This window comes from Hydra vulgaris, chromosome 02 (genome assembly GCF_038396675.1).
Source record: "Hydra vulgaris chromosome 02, alternate assembly HydraT2T_AEP".
NCBI classification, from domain to species: Eukaryota; Metazoa; Cnidaria; class Hydrozoa; order Anthoathecata; family Hydridae; genus Hydra; species Hydra vulgaris.
In genome coordinates this window covers 21,516,755-21,530,074 of record NC_088921.1, presented here as the reverse complement: position 1 = coordinate 21,530,074, position 13,320 = coordinate 21,516,755, and the positions used below count along the sequence as shown (strand labels likewise).

The 13,320-nt window shown below is 26.4% G+C and overlaps 2 long non-coding RNA genes across 2 annotated transcripts; both read right to left on the bottom strand.

Annotated features, from left to right (window-relative positions):
- Window positions 1-5,019: 5,019 nt before the first annotated feature.
- LOC136076443 (uncharacterized) lies at window positions 5,020-6,482 on the bottom strand. Its single transcript, XR_010636274.1, has 3 exons — window positions 5,879-6,482; window positions 5,420-5,481; window positions 5,020-5,336 (listed from the first exon to the last, which is right to left on the bottom strand). It is a non-coding gene; the product is annotated as an uncharacterized LOC136076443 (long non-coding RNA).
- A 784-nt stretch (window positions 6,483-7,266) lies between these two features.
- LOC136076442 (uncharacterized) lies at window positions 7,267-12,924 on the bottom strand. The gene is made up of 3 exons (XR_010636273.1): window positions 12,759-12,924; window positions 7,667-7,724; window positions 7,267-7,581 (listed from the first exon to the last, which is right to left on the bottom strand). It is a non-coding gene; the product is annotated as an uncharacterized LOC136076442 (long non-coding RNA).
- Window positions 12,925-13,320: the final 396 nt, after the last annotated feature.

Genomic DNA, 13,320 nt, shown 5'->3' with positions numbered 1-13,320 from the left:
ATCAAGACCTATATAGCTCTTATTACTCATATAAATTTAAAAAGTTATTACGTAGTTTTAATTTATATTAATTTTAATACTTAGGTAATTTGAAATTACGTTAACTAAATTAATGAAACATTTAGACAAGATCTAAAAGTTTAATATACGAATTTTCGGTTCAGTGAAGCCGTAGCCGAAACCATAGTTTCGGGCAAAACCGAAACCGAAATTTTGGCAGAAATTTGAAAATGAATGTTAAAAATCCCTGAACCTTTTATGATCACCGATTTAATGCCAAAAACATTATTTTACATATATCTAAGCAATCATCATGTTACATAATTTGATAAAAACTATAATATGTCAGGACATTTCAGTAATTAAAGTTAATAATTGAAATATTTTCTCTGCAAAATACGTTTTTTTTTCATGTTTTCTGGCAAAAGTCTGTTTCTTTTATTTGAAAGAATGTCTCCAGCAGTTGAAAACAACCTTTTAATTTCGGTAGATTTGGTGGAGGTGTAGGGAATCTCTTTGCTACTTTTACCAAACCAAACTTTGCTTTTAATGTTGTTTTCTAATCTAGAAAACAATATTTGATGAAATTTCTGATGAAATTACTGATTTGGGTTGCTTCACTTAATTTGATGAAATTACTGATAAGGGTTGCTTCACTTAAGTGTTAATTTATTTTAAGAATGAAATAGTAACTTAAAACTATTATGTAACGTGATTTCAATTAAAATTTCTACAATTGTTATAATTAAAAATTGATTAACTAACAAACAGTTACAATTAGGAAATTGTCATGATCTTACTCTAAATTAAAAAAAGTTATTTAAAATTTAAAAAAATCATATAAAAATTTCGTTTCATTTTGGTTGCGGTTTGAACCAAAATTTCGAGACAGGAAAAGTGAAAAATTATTGAAGCAGAAATTTCGATTTTGGTTTCGGCCGAAGCCGAAAGTTTCCGTTCACTAGTTATGCATGTCTTCTGATCAATGGCTTTATTACTATATTATAATATAATAAAAATTTATTAAACGTCGAACAAAGGTTTAGATTAACGACTTATATTATTGAATATCGTCATTATAAACGTTATTAGTATATAGCCAATATAAAAGTTTGGTATACGTTTAATAAACATTTATATTAAAAGATTTAAAACATAAATTTAACCCTTTCGTGACGAGTGACCCGTATGGCGGTTCATAAAATTTGTTTCTAAATGACGAGTGACCCGCGTGGCGGTACATAAACAGTTTTGAATATTTTAAATTATCTATAGCAATTAGGGAAAACTTTTAACTTATTTTTAAAATGTAAATAATTTCTTAAGTTAATGCTTCGAACCGTTTCTTAATTGCATTTATAGATCGCTCAAAAATCAATTTAAAAAAATGACAAAAACAGATAAAAAGTATACTGTCATAAATGAGATCCTTGATATTTTTTTCAATGATAGTGGTGAAGATATTTTTTGTTTGATCACCACAATAAATGTCTCATTTATTTAATATCAAAAACGATATGTTTATGTATTTCTTCTTTATTTGTTAAAGATTACATGAAGAAACTATATATTTTTGTTAGTTTGATTATGCTATATTTTGATCACGTTACTAAGATAATAAAAATTTTTTTTTAGTTTTTTAATTTTCTGAAAGCCAATTCTTCGACAAAAAAAAACAAGGTCTTATTTGTAAAATTCTGATTAGTAATTTTTATTTTTTACTCTTTTAATTGATCGTGATCCATAATCGTTATTTTACGCGCAGTCATATAGCTGTTTTTAAGTCAGTCGCGAAAGGGTTAAATCTATAAATATTTACGGATAAATAAGGTCGATTAAAGGTTGACAATATTGACTAATGTAAGTCTATATTCTAAACGTTAGAGAGATGTTTAGTAAACGTATTTATAAAAATGTTTGAAATATATATTTCGAATCAAGCGTAAAAAACTTAGTCAAAAATAGGTCGCTAAACGTTTTAACTGCTCTTCGACCAATTTCGACTAAATATTGACAAACTCTGGACCAATCTGTGTTTACTGGGTAATTATCCATGGTTCAACGCCACCTCTGACAACTAATATAACATCGGTAAGGAAGGAGGCGTAAACTCCCTTTCAAATTCTATTTTGCGGTGTTCTGTAATAACCCCTCTAAAGACTTCAAAAGGCAATTAAAATTAAAAAAAAAAAGAAATTGCTAAAACTACAAGTATATTAACATATTTATATTTATAAAAGTAGTATTAAAGACCATTTAATCTTATCAAATCATATTAAAAGTACTTATTGTAATTATTTTGTAAAGGATTGGAGTAATAACATCAGCTAAAGTAAGAAAATATATAAACTGGTTTGTAGGCGTTAACATAAATCTAAAGTAGGTTGATATTTCTGTTTACCGTGTTGTTTTATTTAGTATTTTGCGCGCAATGAAACATAACAAAAATTCAAAGCTTTAGTTAAACAAAGCAAAAAGCAGACTAGTAAATAAAGGCTTCAATATTGTAGTATCTAAAATATACAATAAAGTCAACTTTAAACATATTCACTTTGTTATATCATGTGCATATAGTACTTAGTCAGAGAGAGAAGCCAGTCAATGAAGATCTCTAAAGAACAAAAAGATTTTTAATTCTAATAATATTGTTTATGTTGAGCTATTCAACTGTAATGAAGTTTAAATTAAAATAAACAAAATTAAAATAAACATTCTTGTTATAAAATGCATATGTAATTATATAAAAATTATGAAAGTAACAAATAGTGTAAATTATGACTTTTTCTACTCTGCCATCATGCATAATTGTTTTGCATATGTCAGTATTGTACCATTCATGACACAATTTTCTGCTAACAAATTTTTTACAATTATACAGTGTAAATCACCAAGTCGGTTAGATAGTAAATTGTTAAAAAGTTTCTTATTTCAACAATAGTTAGTCTTAACAGTCTTCTTCCTAACTTTCGTCTTTTTCATCACCTTTTTGCTGTTTTGAAGTCTGTTTTTATGAAATCTCAGCTCTAAATTAAGCATGCTGTTAACAATTCTAAATAACTTTTTCATTTTTTATGTGCTTCTTGAAATAAACAACTTAACTTATTAAAACCTTACATTATCAAGAGTAAGCAACCAACAGTCCTTTTTTTTATAGATTTTATTTAGTAAGAAATTGCTTCATTACATATTGCATCACTTAACATCAAAACACAGTGCCTAAAAGATCTGCAATTCAACTCACATAATTTGCAAATTTTTCAACAGATTTTTATTATTTATTATGCATTAGAAGCTAAAAGAATTTTTAAAAATTTGATTGTTATGCAGATATATTTCAAGGTATATTTTTATTATTAGCAATCAGGCCCAGTAAAGACAAATTGGTTCAGAGTTAGTCAATATTTAGTCGATATTTAGGCGAATAATGAATAAAACGATTAGCGACGTATTATTAACTAAAACTCGACGTTTGACTTAAAACGTATATTTCTATATTTTTATGTATACGTTTACTAAACGTCGATTTAACGTTTAGAAAACAGACTTACATTAGTCAGTATTGTAAACCTTAAATGGACCTTAATTAAAGGTAAGCATTTATAGATTTAAAATCTGCGCTTTAAATCTTTTAATATATGCGTTTATTAAACGTCGATCAAACGTTTGTAATATTGACTATTGTAAGTCTTTATTCTAAACGTTTTATCGACGTTTGATAAACGTATATTATACACTAATATGGTAATATAGCCATTGGTCAGAAAACTCACATAACACCTTAAGTCATGCAGTTTAAATATCCATAGTTAAAACGAAATTTAACATGATTAAAAAAATCTACTGCTGAAAAATTATTTTTCATTGGCTAAATAATTAAATTAGATTTATATACGTTTTCATGATTCCTTACAACAACTGAAAGAAAAGCGACTAATAAATTTATAATAAACGAGTTTCAGGTGCCTAATTTTATTTCATGTAAGTGAAAAAAACTTTTTTAATGACAATCTACCTTCATAAATGACAACATCAATGAGCTCCGATGCTTTAAAATTATTGATGGCCACATTGACACAGTTAAAATATATGAGTTGTTAATCTCTCGTTATGAAAGTCCTATTGAAAGAACTTTTTTCGTAAGTTTTATAAACAGTTTATTTTCATTTTGTAAACGTTAGTATGATTGTGTAACAATTGATTCACATCTTTGCTATAATTAAGTGGTTTAACAACTAAATAATTATTTTTTTATTTTAAATGCATTTTAACTTAATTTAGTTACATTTGCTAAAGAAAATTGGCGGAACAGAGCTAATTAAAACCACTGCATATGTTACGTCACAACGTTACTAATTTTTTAATGTCAAAAATAAGCTTGGATGGTACAGAAAATTTCAGAAAACTTCCATTCAAATAATCTTGTTTATGCAAAGTTGCTTTGTGTAAATCTAATATTGATTTATGAATGTACATTTAAAAAACTAACAATTCAACCCTTTTTTTTTGTGGTTACAAATCAAGTACGAAATCAGACAATCAGGATTGGAATGTAGAAGATGATGTTGCACAAGAACAGGTGCATGATAAACAAGTGGTAGACGGTAAACTAGAAAGCTTTTTGATAATGCATAAGCCAGAGAAAACAGTGACCAAAATATATGTTTATGGGTTTATTAATTTTTTTAGTAATCTTTAACTTACTCTTAATGTAAACTTTTATTTTCTGCTACCCAGTAGGCACAGCGACGTGACAAAAACGTGAATTTCACATTATTTTGGCACGTGACAATTAGGTGACTTATTGGTCCCCATGAAATGACCAAGTCACGTGATTTATAGACGTGTTTTTCACGTTACTTTTGGCACGTGATATTCAGGTGACTTTTTGGTCCCAATGAACTGTCCAAAAGACGCGCTTTTTACGTTAATTTTGACACGTAATATTTAAGCAATAATTATACTTTATAAAAACGAAGTGTTTGGATTCGTGTAAAGAAAAAAGACTCATCTTCGAGGAAATATTTAATACGTATTAAATTACATGGTTTTATTAGTCAGTATATTAGTTCTTGACATAAACATTTTGAACTTGTAATAAAAGCTGCACTTTTGTTAAAATATCCTCCTTATATCCAATAAGTACTAAGTACAAAGTCATAGAGCTGTAACTTACGAAGAGCACGTTTCAATCCACAAAGAGCACACTTCAAAAATAATCTAACGAATCAGTCGATATATTCTCCATAAAAGCACGCTTCAAACATAATCTAACGAATCACTCGATATTTTCTCCAATAAGAGCACGCATCAAACTTTATCTAATGAATCAGATTTAGCTGAAAAGAAACGAATAAAATCTAAAAATAATATGATTGTTTAAAAGTTATCTTAAATCACAAACTTTTAAAACAAATCTTACTTGGTGAGTTGCCAACTATTTTGGCAACAAATTTTCTAGTATTGTTATTTGTTTTCTTTTATCTAAATCATTAAATAATTTTAAGAAAACAATACTACATACAATGTAAAAAAATAAAAAAAGTCATTTGCCTTCTAATTTTATACTCTAATTGCTATAAAATAAATAAAGATTTAATAAAAAAAGATATAACAAAAAAATCGACAGAAAATTAAAAATAGGAAGCACAAAATAAAAAAAATACAAGTTGAAAAAATATTATTTATCTATATATATCTATATCTAATATCTATCTATAGATATATCTATATCTATCTATATATATATATATATATATATATATATATATATATATATATATATATATATATATATATATATATATATATATATATATATATATATATATATATATAGTTAATAAATGATGCTCGTGATTAGAAAAAGACCTGTACTCACCTTATGTGATAACATCTGATTAAATAATTTGTTTTCTTTGTTTTCCATCTTCTTATATTTGCATCTGTTTCTGCATTACCTTGTTCATACATTAACTCACTAGGTGCAAAGGTGAAAGCGAAGTTGCTTTAAACGAGTAATCTACAAAGTTTTGAACAACATTAAATGTCATTTTAGAATGCACACAGAAAAATTAAAATAATTTTTAAAAATGTAATAGTTACCACATAACCACACAACGTTATAGTGGGGATTTTATATCATGATTTTCCTTACTCATGGTGAGATTTTCACCTTGAGGCTCCTTTTGCTGAGGAAACATTCACCACGGCTAAGGAGCCTCATCTTCCCCTAATTATATATTATATAAAAAAAGTATAAAACTAAAAGGATGTATAATAAAGTATTATCAAATTAGGTCACCAATAAATACCGAGTGCTGAAAATTCAACTCAGAATCAAGTTGCATTCTCCAACAAGATATGAACTAAATTAAATTCTTGCTACAGGGTGCGATCACAAAAGAAGACGAAGAGAGGGAAAAGTGAATTTTCTCAAACTTTAAAAGTTAAAAGGTTATTGGGTCTTACTACAGAATGATATTCCTAGGGAATAATATAACAATACCATTGGGTCTTCCAAGTCAATAATATTTTATGCAGAACATATGATTTGTCATTTAGCTTAATAAATTTAATATTAAACAAGTTATAATAACTTATTTATTATTAAATTAATTTCATCATCAAATTTGACAGTCTAAAATAATATACAATAGGGTAGAAAAAAAAGTATACCTTGTACTAGGGTTTGATCTTTTGCGTGTTGCAATATTAGAATTATCTGCGATAACTTTACACGATTTTGAACTTTGTAATATATTTAATAAACTTAAGTTGATAAAACTTAGATATAAGATAATATAATATATTTAGATAAAGTATTATAAATGTGAAATTTTATTTTTGTCAAAAATGCACTGCTACGTTATAAGATATCTTATACCCTAATACATTTTTTATTAATTATTATAAAACTACAATGCAAAATAGTTATATTATTATAAAAGTAAAATAAAAAGTAATTACAATAATAAATATATAAACTACATATTTCATATGATCATTATATCTAAAAAATCCGGAAAATTGTTTTCGGAAAATATCCTGAAAAAATTAGGAATAATTCTCCCCTCATATTTCCCTCAATTTTGCATTCAGTCAAGTTATTTCTCAATTTTTTAAATTTTTTTTTAATTTTTGTATAAATGATGACTAAAACAACATAAAAACAAATAGATGACAATAATACATACTTTAACTTGCATGTATGGAAAACTTTTCAGATATTTGGAAAAAGATAAATTAAAAAAAAATATATATGCGGTATTTCGGGAATATCCCAAATAAGATAATCTCTGAAACTAAATTATAAAAAAATAGTAAATAAATAAAGAATATCTTTCCAAGTTTCTAATCACAGGTTTTTATTGTGAATAAAAAAAGTTCCAAAATACACAATATTTTGGCAACGCAACCTTCACGTTTCAATCAAGTAAAACTGTCACCTGGACAAGGTCACCTAAAATATACATGATTAAAACGTGAAGGAGGAAACTAGGTAAGAGCACGCATCAAACTTTATCTAATAAATCTGAATAAGTCAATATTTTCTCCAATAATAGCTCGCGACACCAAATTTAGCTAAAAAGAAACATATAAAAACTTAAATAATAATATCATTATTAAATAATCATCTTAAATCATAAATTTTTAACACAAATCTTACATGGTGAGTCATCAACTGTTTTGGCAACAAGATTTTCTTGTGTTGCTATTTCTTTGATCTAAATCATGAAACAATTTTTAAAAAAGGAATGCTATACTTGAGAGAAACTTGCTTTACATATTGGAAGGTCGTCAACATTGAAAGATAAGTATAATGCAGTTTCAAATGCAATAGCATCATAATCATCTTTTTGTGGGGAAAACATCGAACAAATCCGCGTAAATAACCTGTTTTATATTGTACATAATAACAATAGTAATAAAAGTCATATAATATATATATATAATAATAATTTCATATAATTCAAATATATATATTAACCATATAATTTTTTAAATAATATAAAAAAATGAAATAAATAAGTATTAACCTTTTTAAACAAGTACAGCACCAGATCAAGATGTCATATATTACAAAAAGATAAAGTATTTAACAATAATATATACATATATCAATAATAAATAACATAACACATTTATTCATTGATATTATCTTGGATAAATTCTTTAACCTTGTTGATAAAAACCAAATAAAGAAAGAAAACTTATTTTTGGTTTTTATCTAAACGACTCTTGAGCAATAATATTTGCAGAAGTTCTAGGGACATTATTATTGCTCAAGAATAAAGAATATGTTCTGCTAGAACTTATAATTTGTCCATGTAGTTTATTTAATAAATAAATAAGCTACATGGACAAATTATGTTTTAATTTGATATTAAATTTGTCATAACTTATTTTGTACTAAATTAAGTAAGCAAAATGGAAAAATTCGCCAGTCTAAAATATTATATCATAAAGTAGAAAAAAAGCATACCTGGTATTTGAGTTTAATTTTATTTGTGTGGCAAATAGGGACGCTTGGTACTAATTTATTTAACTTAATTTAATATTACAACTTAAAATATATTGTACTTTTTAGTTCTGTTTTAAACGCATTGCGTTTTAAGATATTATATAGACCAATTTTTTTTTTTTTAATATGATAATACTACAATAAAAATTAATTATATTATCATAATAGTAAATAAATATAACTACTATATTGAATACAAAAACTATACCATAAAAAAATAAATTAATATAATAAAAAATATTATTTCACATTTGTTATGCCAGGTTTTTATTAAGAATAAAAAAAGTTCCGAAAGACGCGATATATTGGCATGTAACTTCACGTAACTTTCACGTAAAATAGTAACCTGGACGAAGTCACCTAAAATACACGTGATTGAAACGTTAATAAGACGTTGCGTGCCTACTGGGTAATGGGTTATCATTTGACAAGTAAAGTATAGTTTATTGACGTAAAAACTTTGTACAAACTTAAGCAACAGTTTTTTTGCTCAAGTTTCCATTCAAAAAAGTATTAGCTTATTTTAATAAAGCTAATAAATTTTAATAAAGCTAACCAATGTTGTTTTTAATACAAATTAAATCTAATAAGTATTAGGCATATAAACCTATAATAGCTGTAAAAGAAAACTGTATCGTTTTTAAAAACAAAACTAATATGTTACAAACAGTAAAAAGCGAGTAAAAAATTATTTTGGTAAAATTGGTGCGTATATAAAAAATGACATTACTTTTTTTCAAAGATCCAATCTTGAAACCGAATTTTTAAAAGCACTTTGGTTTGAAATAACTATACCAAAATTTAAAAGCATTGTTATTGGTGTTTTTTGTTGTCCCCCGTCTGGCTCAAAATACCTTCCAAGTGATTTTAACAAAAAACTAGTACATTTTAAGTAATTAACCTGGAACAAAAAGAAGCAAATAATTTAGGAGATTTTAACTGTAATTATTTGGATAAAAAAGATAATATTGATTTAAAGGAAGTCTTTAAAAGTCATTATTCAAACTGTTAATAAAGCAGCTAGAATAATGAAGCTTCGTCAACACTAATTGATCTTTCTTTGTCAATCGTTCCAGTAAACATTTTCTCAAAAAACGTTTTCACTTTAGATCTAATTGATCATGAGATGATTGGACTTATTAGAAAATTACATCACATAAAACGCCCTATTAAAACTTTAATTTCACGCAACTATCGTAAATACGACTCTTTTTGCTTAAAAAATGATTTACAGCAAGAAAATTGGAATTTCTTGAAGAATTTCCTCTAAAATTTCACCTTGGTTCACGCCCAATGTTAAAACTAAAATTGATTTTCGAAACTGCCTACTTAGAAAATATCGCAAAAATAAATCCATTCAAAATCATAATGCATTCAAATACCGAAGAAACAAGGTAACTAAATTGATTCTAAAATCAAAATGAATGTTTCATATAGCATTATTAAATGAACACTCAGGTAATCCTGAAATATTCTGGAAATTACTTAAGTTTTATTTATCTTTATTTTTACTTGGTCTATCCAAGTAAAAATAAAGATGAAATTATTTTAAACAGCTTTGAAATTGATAGAGAGTACACGTCAAATAAATCTGTTATAGTAAGTGCATTTGGAAAATATTTCTCTTCTATTACCAACTTACTTCTTAAAACTTATAACGTAATAATAAACCATGTATGGAAATATAAATCTCTGTTCAACCGACTTACCGAAAAACAATTTTTACTCCGTCAAATTAGTGCGACGGACGTTGATACCATTATAGCTGCGCTAAAAAGCAAATAAATCAGCCGGTTACGACAATTTGCATCGTTCCTTACTTAAAGATAGCAAAGATGAGATAAAAGTTCCTCTATCACATATTTTTAATCTTGTTATAAAAACGAGATTAATACCTAATGAATGGAAAATAGCAAAGGTTATACCCATTCTTAAATCTGGCAATAAATTACAGACCAATCTCTGTCCTTCCTATAATATCTTGGGTTTTTGAGAAAACAATTCATTGACAAATTAGTGATTATCTTGCAGAAAATAATTTACTATGCAATCACCAAATTGGTGATTGCATAGTAAATTATTTTCTGCAAGATAATCACTAATTTGTAGCACTCTACAGAATCAGCTTTTACAATTTTTACTGATAAAGTCGATAAAAACCATCTTGTCGGATCCGTATTTATTGACTTAACTAAGGCTTTCGACACAGTAAGCCATTCGAGTCTGTTATCTAAATTACCAGCTTATTTAATAAATGGCTTTGCATTACAACTAATAACGGATTATCTATTTAACAGAACCCAGTATGTCGCGTATGATAGGAAAGTGTCTGAGTCTCATGAAATCACAAGAGGAGCTCCGCATGGTTCAATTCTTGGACTTTTGTTATTTTTGATTGAATTTAATGATGTATCAGACGTTTCAAAACATAACTCGATTATTAAGTATGCTGATGAGACGGTTGTTTTCGTAGCTGATAATGAAATTCAATTAATAGAGGAAAAACTACTTAAAGACTTTAGCGGGATATCAAAATGGTTTAAAATAAACGATTTATTGTTAAACCTTTAAAACGTAAAACTGAAGCAATACTTTTTGGAACCGCAAGAAAATTATCTAAATGCGGGTGCTTAAATCAACATATTAATGAAGTTCAAATAAACAATATCAAGACATACAAATATTTAGGAATCCATCTAGATCCAACCATTTCACTTAACGACGATTTTAATCTTAAATTTAATAAGATCAGTCGGCGTATTAGCTTACTAAATAAAGCATGACACCTCCTAACAATAAACGCTGGTAAATTAATTTATGTCTCAATAATCTTGCCAATTTTTACTTACTGTGGTTTAGTTAACTTAAAACATACTGCATCCAAATTATACCGAATCAACCGTTTATATAGTAGAATAAATCAAATAATATTAAATACAAATAAAATTTCAAACGTTAATATAAACTTGCCACATTTTAAAAAAGTCAATGAAAAAAAGCTGTAAATTGCGTTTTTATGATCTTAAAGAAAGAACTTGGTCTAAGTAAACATATATTAAACTTTTAGATCTCATCTGATAGTTTCTTTGATAAACGTAATTTCAATTTATTTAAGTTTTAAAACTAATATAAAATAAAATTACGTTTAACTTTTTAAGTTTAAATAAGTAATAAAAGCTATATAGGCCTTGAAATATATAATTAAAATATTGTTATCAAAGTGATGAAATTTATAAATAAGATATTGTTATGAAAGATCTGGTCTTATTTTTATATTTTTTCCAACTATTATAATATGTTTATAAACTTCTATACTATACTACTTATACTATACTTATATTTTGTAAAACTATATATAAAGTACTAATTTATATAAAGCGATTTCATATAGTGGGGATTTAGAGAAAAAACGATTGGGCACTATACTTGTTTATGTTTCAATAATTAAAAAAAAAAATGAAATGATAAAGCTTTTTGCAGTGCAAATTTTATAGTAAAAATTTTCTGAATAGAAAACTTTCACTCAGAAAATCCTCTATATGTCAAGTTATTCAGTGTAATTCCAATTTTGATAAACGAATGTATCTCAGTAAAAACAAAAACGTCTAGTAAGCGTCAAAACAACGTTTCGACAAAACGTTTAGATTTGGTCGAATATCTGTTTAGAATTAAATCCAGATTAACGTTTAGAAAAAATGTCTATAAAACTTAAATATTCAAACGTATTTTCAACGTTTATTACAGAATTGTTAAACGTATATAAAGCTTTTAGATTTTGACTTATTTCAGTTCAAATCTGGTCTAACTAACGTATACATAGCATTTAGATTTAGTCTAAATAAACCTATAATGAACTTTTAGATCTCGTTTGATAATTTCTTTGATAAACGTAATTTCATTTTATTTAAGTTTTGAGACTAATATAAAATAAAATTACGTTGTAAATTTTTAACTTTATAAGTAATAAGAACTATGTAGGTCTTAATATTTATAAACAAGATATTATTATAAATGTAATTAAATTTATAAATAAGATACAGTTAAAGAAGAATTAATTATTTTTAATTATTCCTAATTATTCTTTTTATACTTTTTATAACTATTATAATATGTTTATAAACCATTATACTGTACTACTTATACTATAGGGGAGAGTGGGGTAATGGCAAACGCGGGGTAACTCCAAACATGGTCAAAGCAGCATTGTAAAAAATTAAATTTGACAATTTCTTTTTACCTGCTGAAAAGGGATCCTATGCTCAGTTCCAGACGTGCAGTAGTGTAATGAGCTGTGGATGTTGTTTACTATAGCTTGATTTTAACTTTTCTGACACTGAACTTTTTCATGCAACTTTTTTCTTGAGTAACACTCTGTTGTAGCTTCTATGGAAATAATACCACTCTTTTTTTTGTTGTTGTTCAATAATATAATTTTTAGACTTAGTTAATACAATTAGCATTTTATTTGTTATTACACAACAGTGATTGCCCCCCGATGTGTTTGGAATTACACCACGTAGGTAGGGTATTTCCAAACACCAATGGTTTTATTTTATAATAAGATTTTTATTTATAATAAAATATTTTAAAAATTGCTATTAAAGGTTTGTGACTGAATAGTTAAACTAATTGATAAGCAATAAATATGATCAATTTTGTATAAATGGTGTCTTTAAATCGCATTCCTGCTTGGTTACTCGCCATTACCCCACTCTCCCCTATACGGTTAGCACGGATCCTGAAAATACCTTCCTAGCTGACCCATCCACGCCACTCATACGGAAAGATACCGTACACAT